The 18,117-nt window shown below is 45.7% G+C and overlaps 1 protein-coding gene across 10 annotated transcripts in view; it reads right to left on the reverse strand.

The window, feature by feature from the left end:
* The window catches only part of MAPK4 (mitogen-activated protein kinase 4), a 178,486-nt gene that overhangs the window by 85,145 nt on the left and 75,224 nt on the right, over positions 1-18,117 (reverse strand). The gene's annotated exons all lie outside the window — the stretch shown is intronic.

Genomic DNA, 18,117 nt, shown 5'->3' on the forward strand with positions numbered 1-18,117 from the left:
AGCAAGGAGACCATTACTTTGGGGAGAAACAGCAGGCTCCCTGAGAAGTGACATTTTTTTTTTTTTTTTTGAGACGGAGTCTCGCTCTGCCGCCCAGGCTGGAGTGCAGTGGCTGGATCTCAGCTCACTGCAAGCTCCGCCTCCCGGGTTTATGCCATTCTCCTGCCTCAGCCTCCCGAGTAGCTGGGACTACAGGCGCCCGCCACCTCGCCCGGCTAGTTTTTTGTATTTTTTAGTAGAGACGGGGTTTCACCGTGTTAGCCAGGATGGTCTCGATCTCCTGACCTCGTGATCCGCCCGTCTCGGCCTCCCAAAGTGCTGGGATTACAGGCTTGAGCCACCGTGCCCGGCCGAGAAGTGACATTTAAATTGAAGAGTGAGTAGAGGCTATCCAGGAGGTGGGCAAGGGTTGATAGCATGACCTTAAGTCTGTTTCTGAAGGAACAGAGAGACGGCTAGAGAGATAGATCCTGCTGGGCCATGGGAGGCCACAGGTAGAAAAATGAGGTTGAGGAAAGAAGTGGGGCCAGATGGGGAGGACCTATTGTGCTCCCCTGTGAGAAAGCTTGAACAAGGGGCATCATCATTATCTGTCCTGTGAGGACACAGCAGCTTCCCGGTTGGGTTCGCTGGAGCCCTGGGGACAGAGATCATCGCAGGCCCTGCTGAAAGTCTTTGCAGCTCCCGTCCCTCTGCAGCTCCACTTTGTCTGTGTTTGGGGGTCCAGGCTCGGTGCTACTCTGTTCCATTCCATGCTTCCAGTGGGACCCCTCACTCAGGATGGCCGGCCCCAGGTGTGTTTCCAGGGTACAGACGACCCAAGGACACAGTAGAAGGAAGTCACTCTGACCACCAGAAAACAGCCAAGGGTAAGTGACCCTTGCAATGCTCCATTTAAGGAAGTAAAGATGCCTATGTGAGTTGCTGGAAAACGATGGGAGAAGGCAAAGGCCCAGGGAGGAAGAGCTTCAGGGACGGCCTTGGCTGGAAAGCGGAAGGGGAATCTCGGAGGGGAGGTGACTCTAGCAGGGAGTTGAGAACCTCTGGCTTAAAAAAAAACAAACTCTCAGCTCAAGTCTGACCTCTGCCACTTACAGATGCTGTGATGTTGAGCCTCAGTTTCCTCGCCTGTTAGCTGGGAGTGATGCCTTCCATTTTTATCCCACAGGGCTTTTGTAAGAGTTAAAAGCAACAGCTATGAAGGCAGTGTGAAAACTAAAAATACCACACAAAAGATTGCTGAAATAATCACATATATACCATTTACCTTCCAAACTAGACAGCAGTAACAGGAAAAAATGTACTTCATCTAACTTCAAAATGATACTCCTAGGAACATGCCATTATTACCTCCACCTTACACATGGGAAAACTGAGGTATGTACTGGTTAAGAAACTTGCCCAAGCACACCCATCTGGACAGTGGCAGAGCTGGGCCCAAAACCCCAGCCTTCCACCCTCAGACGCCATGCCCTCAACCATTAGGCTCTGCTGCCTGAGTGAATTAAATGCACTAGGACACCTACTAAGAGCCATCCTGACCATGGGGCCGGTGTACTGAGTGACACAATTAAATTTCCATTAGCTTGCCATGCGCCCCTTTTCAAGGGACTGCCCTTCTCCGGCTCTGTTTCCTTTTGAGGTAAGAACAGGACTCCTCTAAGTAGGCTCATTGTAGAAAAAGAAAAAATTAAAACAAGGTAACTGTGGCTGCCACTGCTGGTGTGGAATGGCTGTGACTGTATAGAGTGTTTAATAATCACACACATTCATGCACTGATTCTCATATGCCCATCTCTCCTCCAGCCCGAACACAGCAAAATCATCTCTGCTAATTTTGAGAGCTCACAGTGCTGTCATTTCTAAGGCCACTCTGGACAGTGCATTGGCATTCACCTCTCATCTTTAATCTCAGCTGTCATTTCTAAGGCCAGTATGGATGGTGCATTGGCATTCATCTCTCCTGTGGACCGCGCGTGGGCATTCATCTCTCCTATTGACGGCACGCTGGTGTGCACTTCTCATCTTTAATCCCAGTGCTGTAGATGTTCAGCAGAAAGCTCCCTCGCCTCTGAGGGTGTCTTTTGCCATATCCCACCTTCCACCAGTTCTGCCTGCCACTCTCTCCCAGCCACCCACTCCCTGGCCTGCAGGTCTCTCCTTCTCCTGCTCTCCCTCACTTTCCCTCTAGGTGGCTCTCCCCTGTGAATCCCCATCCCATCCATTATCCTCCACTGCAAGTTTGAGCGGTGTCCCCGTAGGATAACCATGTGGCAGCTTCTAGAAGAGGATGGAGGTGGGAGTGAGTGGGATGATGGGGGAATAGCACATCTTATGAAAATGGTAACAAAACATCTATCGGCCTAGTTCCAAGGTCGCTTGCTGTTCCTTTTCTTTCTCTGTGGTGCCCTCTCTTCCTCCTTTTCAAGCACTCATACTCTTACCTGTTAGCACCCACACTGAGGATTTGAGTTCAGCATTTCTACTAAGATACCAGGTTCCCTTTCCCAGGGGATCTTTATGTTAAGCTTTATCTCTATGGAATGAAAATCCACATCCTGGTTATAAATGTTAGGCATCACTTTGGATATTTTGGCGATGGGAAAAATGGCTTTCAGCACATTAAAAATGACATCATAGAGGCCATTTCCAGGGCTTGGAGAGAAAGGAAGAGGGAGGGGAAAGGAGTCCTTTGGAGCAGTGGGTAAAGGATAAGGTAAGGAAAGCAGTTCCTGCCCTGTGTCTGTTCTCCGTGCTCTAGGAACTCCTGAGGCTTTTGCTGCATGACTGAACAGGTTTAGGGCCCTCCAGATACCAATGGCAAGTGTGACTTTGTCCCCAGCCAGCTAGCAGATCCTCGCCACTCAGGGATTCCAATCTAGTGATTACGCTCCCACCTCCTGACCCTCAGTCTTCCTGTCAGCTGCTCTCCTGTCTCCCTCAACCTCCCCACGTGTTATTTACAGGGGGAGGCTGTTACTAAGGCAACCAAAGGTGAACATTATTTTATCTATCATGTTCTGTTCCCCCTTCCCTCTCCCAACCAAATGAAACGTTATCTAAGCAAAGTCTCCTCTTCAGCGCAGAAATCTCAAATCCTCTTGGACTCAAGTCCTAATAGAAAGCAGCTGCAAAGAGAAGGGGAGGCAACTCAGATTTGTACTAAGATGCGGACCTGTAGGCATTCATCTCCCTTTCCACCAAGAGGGCATTAAGGTCGATAGGAAGGGGATCTTTTCATCAATATAACCCCATAATGATGAAGAGAGAGGATGGGAACAGTCAGAGGACAAGGGATGTTAAGACATTTCTGAAAGGCAAAGAATTCAGTTGTCTTGGCCCAGACTGCACAGTGAGGTGAGGGTAGGGGTAGGGGCAGCTGTGGAGGATGCCGTCAGCCCCATGGATATTTGGAGAGGACCTAGACAGAGATCAACAAGAGCCAAGGCCAGCAGGTGGGAAGGGCTCAAACCATGGGATTACTTGAGGCTTACATGAAACCACTGAAGCTCCCTTCCCCAACACCCAGACCTCTGTGTGCAAAAAAGCAGGCGATTTCTTCTCCCCTCCCATATCCATCCTCTTAAGCCTCAAGTGGCAGTTCTGAGGGTACAATGTTCCGACTTGCACTGGACAAGAAGATATGGGATGAGAATTAGTGAGGAGGGAATTTATTTTATTTTATTTTATTTAGAGATGGAGCTTCACTCTGTCACACAGGCTAGAGTGCAGTGGCGCAACCTCAACTCACTGCAACCTCTGCTTCCCAGGTTCAAGCGATCCTCCCATCTCAGCCTCCCAAGTAGAGTAACTGGGATTACAAGTGTGCACCACTATGCCTGGCTGATGTTTGCATTTTTAGTAGAGACAGGGTTTCACCATGTTGGCCAGGCTGGTCTCAAACTCCCGACCTCGAGTGATCCGCCTGCCTGGGCCTCCCAAAGTGCTGGGATTACAGGTGTGAGCCACTGTGCCTGTCTGGGAATTGTTTTTAAATAAATTCATAATATAAATGCTACTTACTGGTTTTCAACTTTGAGAATCAATCTGTAGATAAACATGTCACAAACAACATGTAAATGTCATCAACTTTGACAATGTAAAGAAAAAATACAGCAGAAAAAATATTAGGGAGGTAGAGGAAAGAACAAGGGCAGGAAAATAAGTATATTCTCATATTGAGTTGAGAGCTGCTGCTAAAAGTTGACGGGTGGAGAAATGAAAGTTAACGAATAAAGCACCAAAAGGATAATCAACACTAGCGCTTTAAAAAGTCCGAATTACTATCAAAATCAAACATGCTGCAGGCCAGGTGCGGTGGCTCATGCCTGTAATCCCAGCATTTTGGGAGGCCAAGGCGGGTGGATCACCTGAGGTCAGGAGTTCGAGACCAGCCTGGCCAACACTTGCATCTTTGGTGACACTGGCATCCCTAGATAGAACGGTGGTTCCTCATTTGTTTACCTTTATTTTTTGCAGGGGTTCAGTGATGCTGGGCCATGAGATCTGACCTGTGGCACATCTGAACAAGAAACATTCTATCAGGTTCCAATGCAGTATTCAAAGGCCAGATGGTCCCTCTGTGGTTAACACCCTGCAGGGGTTGTTCAACTCATGCTTCCCTGTGTTTATATTTTAGGGCAAAGTTGCTCCTAAAAACAGAATCCTCATAGGTCTTATTACTTGAGTTCCGGCAATTTCTCAGAGTTTTTCTTCACTAACTATATTGGGGTGGTTGTTTCATTAAATAAGATAAAGGAAGAAAGGCAAAATGCATACACCAGCAGTTTTTCTAAACCAAATTTAAAGCATACTTAGTAATTTAATTTAGAATGATCAATTGAACCATCACCCAAAACCCATTTCCTAAAATCCCCTGGAGTGGAATTCTTCAGCTCTGGAGCATGGGCTGGCCTTCCCAATCTTCAAGTCAATTTCCTCTTCCCAAATATACAATAATACATTTCAACCGACAAGCAAACAGCAGCCAAACTGCGGGGAAAATAATTTGCCCAAAATTATTCATTAGAATTCATTTAGGGGAATTTCATTAATTGGGATATTGCTTAGACTTCTTTTAAAGTGGTTATCATTGACTTATTTTAATTACAATCCCCCGACTTTTACTAAAACCATTAATGGCCATTAATATAGTTATATTTGCAGGGCCACAAACATATTTTGTTTTACATGTAAAAATCTAATGTATATAGAATGTCAGGTCTAAAGGGCTTTTGGAAATAATGTTGCCACAGAAGGCTTTTGTAAAATACAAACCCTTACAGGAAACCAAGTATATATGAGGAGAACTGCTAATAGTTATTGAACACTTACAAGACAGATACAAAATTATGCTATTTAGCATGAATTTACTTCACTTTTGGTACAAGTTTTAACTATTTAGTTATAAGGACAATGAGAACTTTGAACCTGATTCTTATGTAATATTTATCTAGTTTATTTCTAAATGTTGTTTACTAGCATTTTATTGAGAAATCCTAACAGAGATAAGTAACGGCAAATGGTACAATAACTTTTTTAAAACAGTTCATATTGATAATCTCGAGTTATTTTTAACTTAAAAAGTTCAAATCAAGTATCTATAAAACACCAAAGCACCTTTAAACACACTTTAAAATCTATAAACCTACATGAACTTCCCCACAGGTAAGAAAACTGAGACCCAAGAAAGGTAGGGAGACTTGTCCAAATCCCATCAGGATTCAGTGACAGGCTGAGATTAGAACCAACTTCTGATAATCGCCCAGCCCTCTTTTTATATTCTGTGTTTCAGAGAGAACGCTTTATGGGGATTTCTATGTGGAACGTGGCTCCTTTGGATGTTCAGTGAGCCAGTGAGAAGACAAAGAATGGAGCCTGGCTTCATGGGTCACCAACAGGACTTCTCACACAACTCCCCCCTTTTTTTTCCAGGTGACAGTTGATATGGATCTTCTGACATTGACAAATAATCATCTTTGGCAACAGCGGATTTAAAAGACAACAACACTGATGTGTGAATTTGCGAATAATCTTTGTTTGCTATAGGACATCAGCCTTTTTCGTATTTTTCTAGGTACCTTCATGGAAGCCTGCTCCAGTCTCTAAGTTGTCCCTTCCTCTCCTTCCCTGACTGCTCAGGCACTAACGCATCAGTATACGCCGGTGTGTGTGTGTGTGTGTGTGTGTGTGTCTGTGAAAGTCAACGGAAGGGATGAAAGATGAAAATAGCCACAATTGGCTGAGCACGGTGGTTCACGCCTGTAATCTCAGCACTTTGGGAGGCTAAGGCGGGTGGATCACCTGAGGTCAGGAGTTCAAGACCAGCCTGGCCAACATGGTGAAACCCCGTCTCTACTAAAAATACAAAAATTAGCCAGGCATGGTGGTGCACACCTGTAATCCCAGCTACTTCGGAGGTTGAGGCAGGAGAATCGCTTGAACCCAGGATGCAGGGGTTGCAGTGAGCTGAGATTGTACCACTGTACTCCAGCCTCGGTGACAGAGTGAGACTATCAAAAAAAAGAAAGAAAGAAAGAGAGAGAGAGAGAGAGAGAGAGAGAGAGAAAGAAAGAGAGAGAGAGAGAGAGAAAGAAAGAAAGAAAGAAAGAAAGAAAGAAAGAAAGAAAGAAAGAAAGAAAGAAAGAAAGAAAGAAAGAAAGAAAGAAAGAAAGGGAAAGAAAGAAAGAAAACAGCCACAATCCCTGCTCCTTTGGTAAGGGCATCCATATAATTTTTTTTTTTTTCAAACAAGAAGAATGTCCTGGGGACAAGAGCCAATTAAGATCTGTGTATAAGTCCAAGTTTCTTTGGCATGACCTCAAGGTGACAGAGCATGGCCCCTGAATAGCCATGCTGCTGATATGGCCCCCAAGGGGGTAAAAAGCCTATTTTGTTGTATGCCTCTGATTTCCTTCCAAATGCTTTATGGTTGGCAGGAAGGGACTTTTCTACAGCTAGTGTGATTGTTTTTGCTGTGTACCCTTTTGCTCATGTCTGTGTGTCTATATAAAGATCACGTATGTGTATAGATGTATATAAATAACACTGGTCTGTGCCCACAGTTCCCGAGATGAATATCTTGCTCTAATGTTCCCTTCTAGAATAAAAGGTTTCACATATTTAAACTGATTCCATTAGGAGAACAAAAGAAAGTGAGGTGGCTATAAATATCAGATGCTAGTTCGGACCTCTGGTTAGTTGTTAATAGAGACAATTATTAACAGAGTGAAGAGTATATAAATAGCATAGATTTCTCAAGATAGATGCCTGTCCCACTGTTCCAGGTTCCTAATGGAATATTCTACCAGGTGAGCTAATCAAGGGAACAAACTCTTAATCATCCCAATGTCCAACAAGGAAGGACTAATTAAATCATGATACATCACCTGATAGGGAAGAAAAGTTATGTTTGAAAAGGCCATTTAAAGACATCGGAAAACGTGCATGATGTGGCGCTAAGTGATAAAAGGTTACTAAATAGTGCACAGTATTATCCCCTTTTTGTTTTAAAATGGTATGGCAAAAAGACTAGAAGGGTCATCTTTTAACATTTTGCTTATTATATGTGAGTGGTAGATTACAGAATTTTTTTCCTTTGTAATTTTCTGCATTTTCTCCTAAATTTTCTACAATGACCATATATAATTTTGCAACATTTATATTGAACCATAAAAGTGGTTCAACACTAAGATTACAGCTTTTTCTCATTTACCCCCACCTCCCTTAACAAAATACCAAACTCTCAGAGCCCACTCAGTGAACAACCATGGAAAAGGGTTTTTTCAGGATGCAAACTACATAGAGAAATGGCAGATGACAGATTTTTGTCTCAGAACTTAACTAATTTGGCTCAGGTTTAAAGATTTCTGTTTTCTTAGTTCACTCCCATTTCCAGTCATCCAGCTTGGCACCAGCCCTTAGGGAATTACTTTAGTGTCTTCAAGGCTGCTCACTTCTACCCACAGGCCAAGGTTTAGCTGTGTTTTTCTCCATTCCCCAGGTTTCTGAAACAGCAAGGTCATTTTGAGCCTAGGGTGCCAGGGTGCTCCCTCCTGACTTAGGAGGCAACTGCTCTTCCCCACCTGCCTGGTCAATGTTCCCAGGTTGTGCCCCTATAAGGCCTTCCTCCTCTGTGGAGGCCTGCAGATAAGCAGACCTAGCTTGGAACCCCGGCTCTGCTGTTTCCTAGCATAGCACCTTGGGCAGGTGGTTTAGTACTGCTGAGCCTCTGTTCCCCATCTGAAGAACAGGATCATCAAATCCACTTCTCAGGGCAATATAGTGGCTGGAGATAACGTACACAAGGACATTGCTTAGTGCCTGGCAGGGAGCGGCCACTCCGTCAACAGCAGCTGCTACTAGGATTAGGATGCTGCTGCTGCTGCTGCTACTGACTCTCAGTTCTTCCTTCCAGAACTTCATCTCTCTCCAAAAAGACTCCCACATTTCTTTTCATGTTCGTTTCTCCACGCTAGAACAACTGCATTAATGCAACAGTGCTGACTTGGGTTTCAACTTCCCCGGCTCCTCTTGGGTTGTTCACCTCTAACCTGCTGTGACTTTGGATAGGTGGTTTCCCAGAAGGGAAAGTGACACCCGGCAGTAAACACGGGAACCTTCGGGGTGCAGCGGCTCTTGGCAACTCCAGGATGCCTGTTGTTGTTTGTATTAAAAGTGCTGATGCCTCAGCTATTCAGCTGCAAGGGGACGGAGGTGCCGCCTTACTCAGGCAGCAGGATAAATTCTCTTTTGAAAGGCAAGCTCACGTCCTTGGATAAAATATGTCATGCCTGTTTGAAGGATTGTGATTTATCATAATATTTTTCTAAGACTTCAAGGCCTCCAATGTTAACTCTAGGACGGCAAACCATGCCATAAGCAATCTAAAATGAGGCAGAGATTTTTTCCACTCTAGAAATAGCTGCCAAACAGACAGATTCCACCCAATGCTCACTCGCATGTTGCCAGCCTAGCATCACATCTCATCATTAGCCAGGAATAGAGCAATGGATATGAAGTTAGAACCAGTGGAGAGAGGGGAAGGACTCAGCATTAACCAAGTCAGGCACTTTACATGCATGATGTCCTTAAGGTGCACAAAATCCACTGGTTAGACTGACTCGTATCCTCCAAATTCATATGCTGAAGCCCTAACTCCTAGTAACTCAGAATGTGATTGTATTTGGAGACAGGTCTTTAAAGAGGTTCTTAAGGTAAAATGAAGTCATCGCGGTAGGCCCCACTCTAATATGACAGATGTCCTTATAAGAAGAGGAGGTTAGGACGTAGGCCACACACAGACTGAGGGGCAATTACGTGAGGATGCAGTGAGAAGGTGGCCATGTGCAAGCCAGGGAGAGAGACCTCCAGGGGAACCAACCCGCCAACACTGTGATCTTGGACTTCCAGCCTCCAGAACTGTGAGAAAATACGTGTCTGTTGGTTAACCCACCCAGACTGTGATATTCTGTCACAGCAGCCCTAGCACACAAATACACCCCTGATGCAGCCATTATTCCTAATTTACTTATGGGGAAACAGCTACATAGCAGTAGCCTGGCTGGCGCCACACCGCTGACAAGTGGCAGAGTCAGGCCTCAAACAACATCTGTCTGACTCCAAAGTCCATCCCCTGTCCTTTACTTTAGCTGGTTAAGAGTGAGGGGTTTTGAGTCAGGGTACTTGGGTTCAAATTCTGGCTCTGCCATTTCCTGGCTCAGTGGCTTTGGGCAGGTTCCTGAACTTCACTGTACCTGACCTTCAACATGTGTCAAATGGGGCCACAAAGAGTTCTACTTTTTTTGCTTGTAGAGGGAATTAAAGAATTAAAAAATGAACTAATACATGTGAAATACTTACTGCCTGACCCATGCTATGAGCTCAATAAATGTTAGCTAATACTATTACTATTATTGCCATTATTATTATTATCACTGTTATTACTGAGGGAGCCTCAATAATCTGGTCCAAACTTCTCATTTTGCAAAGTCAGTGAAGTGAGGCCCAGAAATGGGAGATGTCTTAGAAGGGCACGAAACCAGGTAACTGAGCTCCTGTCCAATGTTCTCACCAGTGCTCTGGGAAGACTCAAAGAAACCAAGGTTTGGATGCAGGGTTTTGTTTCTAAGTGGTTTTAAGAGTAGGGAACATAAGCAAGCAGGAGGCTGTGACAGAAGTTGGGAAACTGATTCTGGGCCTTATGTTCTCACAGAGATGATCTCACATACTCCACCCAGCCACCCCTGAGATTACCATGAGGCCACAAACACCGATACGCAAAAGCATCTGAGTGACATAAGACACTATGATGCGGGGTCCAAAATGAAAAAGAGCAACTCCTGAAGATCCTTGTGGGCCAGGAGGAATCAAGGATATACATCAAGACCCTAAAAATTCAGCTTTAGGAAAGTTCAGGGGAGATTAAGAAACATTGAAAGGTTCCCGTAGAAAAGCAAATGATGGATATGGGTATTAATAGATCTTTAGGAGGTTGCTGAAAATAGGGCAAAGCAGACATGTCATGTGGAGCGTTTTATGTAATGGGGCTGTGAGGCGTCACCCCATGGGTCTCATGCAGGAGAGGCAGCCCCTGCCTAAGAGAAGAGGTGTCAGGAGGAGTCACCTGGTTACAGAGCAGCAAGATCAAAGAGGTTTGGAACTGTTCTGCAAGACATGCAGGTATTCAGTCCACAAATACTTACCAAGCACTTCCTAGCTGCCCTGCCCTTTGTTTGGAACTGGGGATAAAATGAACAGTCAGACACAGCCCCTGCCCTCTTGGGGCTTCAGTCAGGTGGGACAGAGAGATATTGATCAAATAATCACAGAAACGGAAGTTGAGCTGCAGATGGAGGTAAGAACTTACAGGGAAGTGACCATGATGTTTCAAGAGCGCGTATTGAAGGGATTTGGGGCCAGAGAAGGTGTCACTGAATTAGGGGTTCTTAAACTGAGAACTGAAGGATAAGCAGAAATTAACTAGGCAAGGAGGCAGAAGGAGAAAGTGCTCCAGACAGAAGGAAATGGGTGTACAAAGGCTGAAGGCAGCATAGAATGCAAGGAAGTGTAAGTGCAAGAGTGGCTGGAGTGCAAAGAATAAGGCAGGGAGTGGAGTGAATTGAGTCTGAGAGAGTAGATTAGACCATGTGACCATGTGGACCAGGCCATCAAGGCCTAGTGGACCACACCATGGACTACAGTGGACCAGGCCATGGGGCTTTAGGGACAAGATCCTGGGGCCTTTGTGAACCATGGAGGCTTGTGGACCGAACCATGGGGCCTGGAGGACCAAGCCATAGGGACCTTATGAACTAGACCATGAGCAACCATGGACCAGACCATGGGAGCCTGTGGACCAGACTGCAGGGGCCTTGTTGAATAATCTTGAGAGTCTCAGGGACCAGGCATGGGGTCTTATGGACCAGGGCCTAGTGAACCAGACCGTGGAGTCTTGCAGATCACATTAAAGAGTTTGGTCTCCTAATAACAACAGAAGGTCACTGAGATGTTTTAATCAGTAGATCACAAGATCATATTTGCATTTTTAGGGACGATTCTGACTACAGTGTGGAGAATGGATTGGCTGAACTAGGCTACAGAGATAGCCCAGCTTGGGAGCATTTAAGGTAGTTGAGGGGACTGATGATAGTATCTTGAATTTGGATCCTGGGATAGTATTTGGGTGGTGCTGGTGGATATAGAAATGAATGCATAGATATGAGAGAGATTCAGTATGTCAAATCATCAAGCACAGCAAAGGGCCAAAATGTTGCGGGTGATGGGGGGCACTGAAGCTGAATCCTAAATTTCTGGCTCACACTACTAGATATATGGGGATGCAAATGCTAAGAAGGAAAACTTGGAAGAGAGACAGGCTCTGGGTTTGGTTTCAGAATCCTGTTGGTTGAAGTCATTTGACATCCACGAGGAGATATTGACAGGAGGCACTGACATTAAGTGAAAACCTACTCTGTGCCAAGAACCATAGGAAGCCCTGGAGATACAATGATTAGTAAGACAGATACCCTGTCCTCAAATAGCTCATGCTTAGCCTTGGCTGCACTCTGGAATCACCTGAGGAGTCTGACAAATAAGGATGCCAGGATCCTTCTCCTGGAGAGTCTCAGTTGATGGTTCTGGAGAGCCAGCTGGGCACGGGGATGTCTAAGAGCTCCCCTGCTGATTCTAAGGTGCAGTCAGGATTGAGCACCGCTGCTCTGGAGTATGTAAGTCCTGGTGTGGCTTAAGTCTAATTACACAGAAGGAGGAGATAGCAAAACGACCCATGATTGTACGCCTTAAGAATTTAGAACAGAAACACTGAAGCACATTGGTATAATGGGAATAATATTATTTGGATATTAAACCAATATATTTTCATCCTTGGTAATTCCTGGTTCCTAGCTGTTCCCTGGCTCCCTCATTAAAAACCGAGCCTGGCTCTTTCAGATCATAGAATTTCTTCCATGATCTACAGAAAACACCTCTTATGCCTGTGGGGAAATTTAAAACTGGATGACAGGTGATCCCTACTCTAAAAGAGGCAATGCTCTGATAACAGATGTAAGTCAAATATGACAGAAGGCAGGATGTGATCCACACCAATCATCAAGGAACAAAATAAACGCCAAGGGATTTCAGAGAAGCAAGAGACTACTGTGTTTGGCTGCTGTTTCCCAGTCCTGACACGAACCGCTCAGATCTTTCACTCCTGGAACTGACCTCACCTTGTTCTTGAACCCAGTCTGAGAGCACACTTTCCTCAATTTTTCAGAAAAGGAAAAAAAAAAAAAAAACACCTGACAACCTTGCTGAAAAAGTTGCACATGCCAGGCAAACAACACTTGAATTAACACACACCAGGTGCTGACATCCTGCCCCTTTCGGGAGCAGAGCCAAGAGTTGCTCAGAACACCCCCACTCAGCTCTGCTCCAATCCTCATAGGAAGGGAGGCGCCGGTTTTCATTGGGCATATTTGGAAAAGAGGGAAATGGTCCACCTGAGAGTTATAAAAAATGTTTCTTTCTGGGAACCACAGGGAGTTGGAAAAAAACAAATTCTGAATTTCAACCTCCTACAAAACTACTGTTCTCCTGTGCCCCCTCCCCCCTCCCCAAATCCAAATTTATTGCACAATGTTCCTGGAATTCTTCCTAAGGCCCCCACCTAGTTACAAGCAAAAGCAACACATCACAGTGAAAGCAGATGATGCTTCCTACCTTAGATGCAGATTTGGCCAGCTGACAGAAAATCCTATAGTCTCGCAATTCTCCAGAAGTGACTAGAGATAAAATCAAACCGACACATGGCAGCTCATCACTGACCCTATCAACCATCAGGAGAAGACTACAAATGAGTATCAGATGGAGTCCCTGCCCACCAGGACTTTATAGTAAGATTTCACGAGTTTAGGTTTTATCCCTTAGGCAGTGCAAAGCCACTTAAGGCTTCTGAACCTCAGATCAAAGTGTTTTGGGGAGATTAATCTGGCAGCAGCCAGCCCAAGTGGCTGCGGTGGGAAGCTATTGAGCAAAGAGAGGTCCCCTGAGAAGAATCAAGCCCTCAGAGCCCACAGTGTTGTCAAATATGCTAGGGATGCAGGCACTAGAACAGTCTCTGAGCCAGGACTTGTTATGCTGTTTATACATCAACCGGGATGAATGCGCACTGCTACAGGACGTGAAACCTCTTCAAACCCTTCTGCCATGACAGGCCAGGGCCCAGATGCTCTGACTGGGTCTAGCGAGGGTGGGATGGGCACAGTGGCTCACTCCCAGGCAGACTTGTTTCCAGGCAACCATTCCAGACAGATACATGTCACTTTTGCCTAAAAATTTCCAGCAAAAGGGATTCCCTAATGCCTTCACAAAGTCTCTAGACTCCACAAGAAGACCTTATGTCCTTTCCGTCTCCCTCATGCCACAAACCAGCCGTTCCCCTCAGCAGAGGAGAAAGAGCTGCGCTGATTCTTCCCTGCCATATAGAGACATGGAAACTGGAGTGTGACCTGGGCACACCCATTTCCTTATTGCTCCAGGAATCCAGACTACAGCCTTAACCTTTCTTAAGGCTTTCAGTAAATTACTCCATCAGTCCAAGAGACAACTAAAACAATAAGAAAATAGCATTATGCTAGGCACAGTGGTGTATATAAAAAAAATCAGGCCAGGTGTGGTGGCTCACTCCTGTAATCCCAGCACTTTGGGAGGCCAAGGCGGGCGGATCACCTGAGGTCAGGAGTTTGAGACCAGCCTGGACAACATGGTAAAACCCTGTTTCTACTAAAAATACGAAAATTAGCTGGGTGTGCTGGCACATGCCTGTAATCTCAGCTACTCAGGAGGCTGAGGCAGGAGAATTGCTTGAACCTGGGAGGCTGAGATTGCAGTGAGCTGAGATCGCATCACTGCACTCTAGCCTGGGTGACAGAGCGAGACTCCCATCTCAAAAAAAAAAAAAAAAAAAAAAAAAATTTAAACCAGACTCAGTCTCTGTCCTTAAGGAATGATTAAAGTCCAGAGGTGTATAATATAACTCACAAAATTCCATAACGAGAGACAGTACTTGACAGAACATGAAAGAATGCAAGAGACAAGGGTTGAGGGAAATACAACAGGCATAGGGGATGCTGGATGACTCATTTGGAAGGCAAAGATCAGGAACAGTGTCTTGATAGAAGTGACATTTGGGTTGGGCACTGGAATGACAGATTCTGACAAAACACAAAAGAACTTTGCAAATCTAATGATTTGGAAATCAAACAGCAACAAAAAGAAAATTGGCCTCCCCTCACTGAAGAGAAGAAACACAGACTCTGAAACCCACAGAATGCCCATGGTAACTCCCAGCCACATGAAAGTTGGAGAGAAATACGTGGCTTTTGCCAGCAAGAAGGAGGCTACCGCCCCAGGGGACCTAACCCAAGTCCACCTGAAATGCCACCTTTTCCCCTCAACAGCATGAAATACTTGGTAGGTTTGACACTCTGGGGCCCCAGTTGGAAGCCTCTAACCATAGTAGGGCCCATACCCAGGAGATCAAGCCAGCAGCTCCCCCACTATGCCTTTCTCACAGCCACCCACATGTGCCAACAGCAACGGACACCTAACAGTTACATGGCGCTTTCCAAGTTCACTTTGTGCTTTTACAAACATCTCTGATTCTCACAACCACCCCGAGCGGGGAGGCACTCTGAAGTCTTGCTTGCTGTAAAGATTTTGTTGTATTATTTCCTACTGTGTTTAGTATCTGTCTGAAAACACATTCTAATCAGACAACTTTTCCACTTTTGGCTTCAGCACATCTCTCTAGGAAGGACACTGTGAGGCCAGTAGGTTTTTGCCCTAAGAGGACTGACCATCATCTGGGGGCCGCACATGGAGATGAACAATTCAAGGGGCATCAGAAGTCAGAGTCTGAGTACTAAATACAATGGAAGGATGCTGGTACAAAATGAGTTTGCAGGACAGAGCAAGCCCATGGTCCTGGACTGAGCAGAAAGCCACAAAGTTCAGGAAGGGTTTGAATGATGCCTGACACTTAGGAGATGCTAAATTGACCCTCTTTATTCATGGTAGTTACATTCTAGTAGGATCATGTTCCTGCCAGATGTTGGTGGCAACAATGGAGTGGTCTCATGGACATTGTTAGTGAATTTCCTCTTCCTTTTTCTGGAGGTATCAGAATATTGTTGATTCATTAACAATGAACTCACGGCCAACCGCATGTCTGATCAAAGCTTATCTAACACACACGACTTCTCTGTGAGGCACATCACAGCCTCCCTGGGCTTAGGAACACCAGACAGCACCTCAGCGCTCTGCTTCAGGAGCCATTTCAGAACTGCAATATCACCACCAACAAAAAGCACAAAAATGCAAAACAAAAAAAAAAATGTGGCATTAAAGAGACTGCGAAGACACTAGTTTGCAGTATGAGAGCTGAAACTAGAAGGCGGAGTGTCACCCTGTCTGACCTCAGCCAGGAATATGCATATTGGGCGAGTTGAATTTTTCACCACTCTTTGCACATCACCGAATTACTGTGAAAGGACTACGAGTGCTGGTTTGGGGATGCAAATAAATTTTAGGGAGTAGTAAAATTGGCAAATACAGAATCCATAGGTAATGAAGATCTACTGTACCTTGGTCCAGAAAGGCTGTAAACAGAGGCATTCGGTACCTGTCTGTGGAACTGAACCAAAGTTGCAAAGACAGGTGAGGCTCCCAGCTGGGAAAAACAAATGCAGAGGCTGATTCGGGGAGAGAGGTTGGTTCTGTGTACTGGAGGAATGGCAGCAGCCCAGCCAGAAAGGCAGACGTGGTCAGACTGCAGAGGGCTGTGAATACTAGGATGGGGAGCTAATCCTAGTATTTGTTTACCCAGCAGACCACTAAGCACCTGCCAGGTGCAGGATCAGAGCAGTGCAGAGGAGTGAAGAATTTTAGTTAGGACCTTGAAGGATGTGTCAGAAGAGGACGACACTGTGGACAGAGGAGGTGGGTCAGGTCAGCGCCTTATCCTGGGTACTCCTGGATGCCCGGAATGGCTATGGAAGGTTGGTCTAGAGAGAGAGAGAGGAGGAAACAGGCCAGGGGTGGTGGCTCACACCTGTAATCCCAGCACTTTGGGAGGCAAAGTTGGGTGGATCACTTGAGGTGAGGAGTTGGAGACCACCCTGGTCAACATGGTGAAACCCCGTCTCTGTTAAAAATACAAAAATTAGCTGGGCATGGTGGTGCGCGCCTGCAATCCCAGCCACTCAGGAAGCTGAGGCAGGAGAATCACTTGAACCCAGGAGGCGGAGGTTGCAGTGAGCAGAGATCGTGCCACTGCACTCCAGCCTGGGTGACAGAGAGAGGCTCTACAAAACAAAAAAGACAGGAGGAAACAGCTCTGGGGCATAAAACCCTCAGGTCTCAGTATCTATCCAAAGGCAACTGAGCCAGGATCCTACCAGGCTGAGTGTCCCTAAGGGTTAGGCATTCCCCTCCCCCACCTCCCAACACATGAAGTTCCTTTAGGTTCCCCATCACACATTCACCTGCTGTTTACATGTCTGTCTAAAGCTAATGTTCATTAAAGCCCTTAACATTCCCAGACACAGGCACATGCTTAAAAACGTGCTTGGTCCTACAACAGTGATGGACATCATTATTACGAAGCCCAGGTACAGACTAGGCCGTCAGTTTTACCTACTCACAGCAGCCCTTGCTTGCTCACTGCCGAATCCCTAATGGCTTGGAACAGAGCCTGGGCCTCCAGGTGATTTCTTAAATGTAAGTTAACTGATTTCTATCTCTGATCTTCCAGCTGAGTGGCATTTGGTTAACACAGAACCTCTGAGCCCCAGGCTCAACCCCCCCCACCCCCTGCCTTCTCCAGTGGCTTCCAACATTGTCCAGCCTCAAAGATGGATGGCCCGTGGGGTCACACAGCGCCCCACGATGCTCAAAATGACCTGCATTTAGCTGATGCTCTGCTGTTGCCCTCTTGAATTTCTTCGTTATTTTTGAACAAGGAGCTTGAATTTTCATCTTGCACTTGTGCCCTGCAAATTATTTCCTGGACCTGCCTCCAGCTCCCCAGTTTCCTCTCCCACAGAGTGCTCCAGTGTTGGCCAAACTTGAGGACCAGAGACAAGTCTGTGCAAGTAGCAAGTGCTTTGCTGAAAACTTTCCATCCTAAATTAAAATATACATTTCTATTCTGGTTATGGAGCCAACTAATGCATGTAACTTAATCACACTGTTGTTTGCTCAGTCTGGCTATAAACCATGTAAACGCCAGCCTCCTGGGAGCTTTCTGCTACCGCTTGGGGAATTAACAACACACGTCAAGCTTGTTACATGATTCTCTCAGGTTCTGCTCTGATTTTTGCTCTCAGAATTTCTAAGCCTGAATACACTGCCTTTCAGTCCTGAGCAATGCCCTCCCTAAATCTTAGCGAATGTGAGCATTAACTCTTGAGAAAGCCCCCACAAAGCAGAAAGAATGAAGCCAAGCAATGAAACTCTAATCACATACTGCTTCTACCCTTCCGCGTTAGGTATACCACAAGGCTTCAGTCCCGAAATCTCTTTCTATAATATGTTTCCAGAAGGATAAAGAAAAGA

The sequence above is a fragment of the Macaca fascicularis genome, chromosome 18 (genome assembly GCF_037993035.2).
Source record: "Macaca fascicularis isolate 582-1 chromosome 18, T2T-MFA8v1.1".
Lineage (NCBI taxonomy): Eukaryota > Metazoa > Chordata > Mammalia > Primates > Cercopithecidae > Macaca > Macaca fascicularis.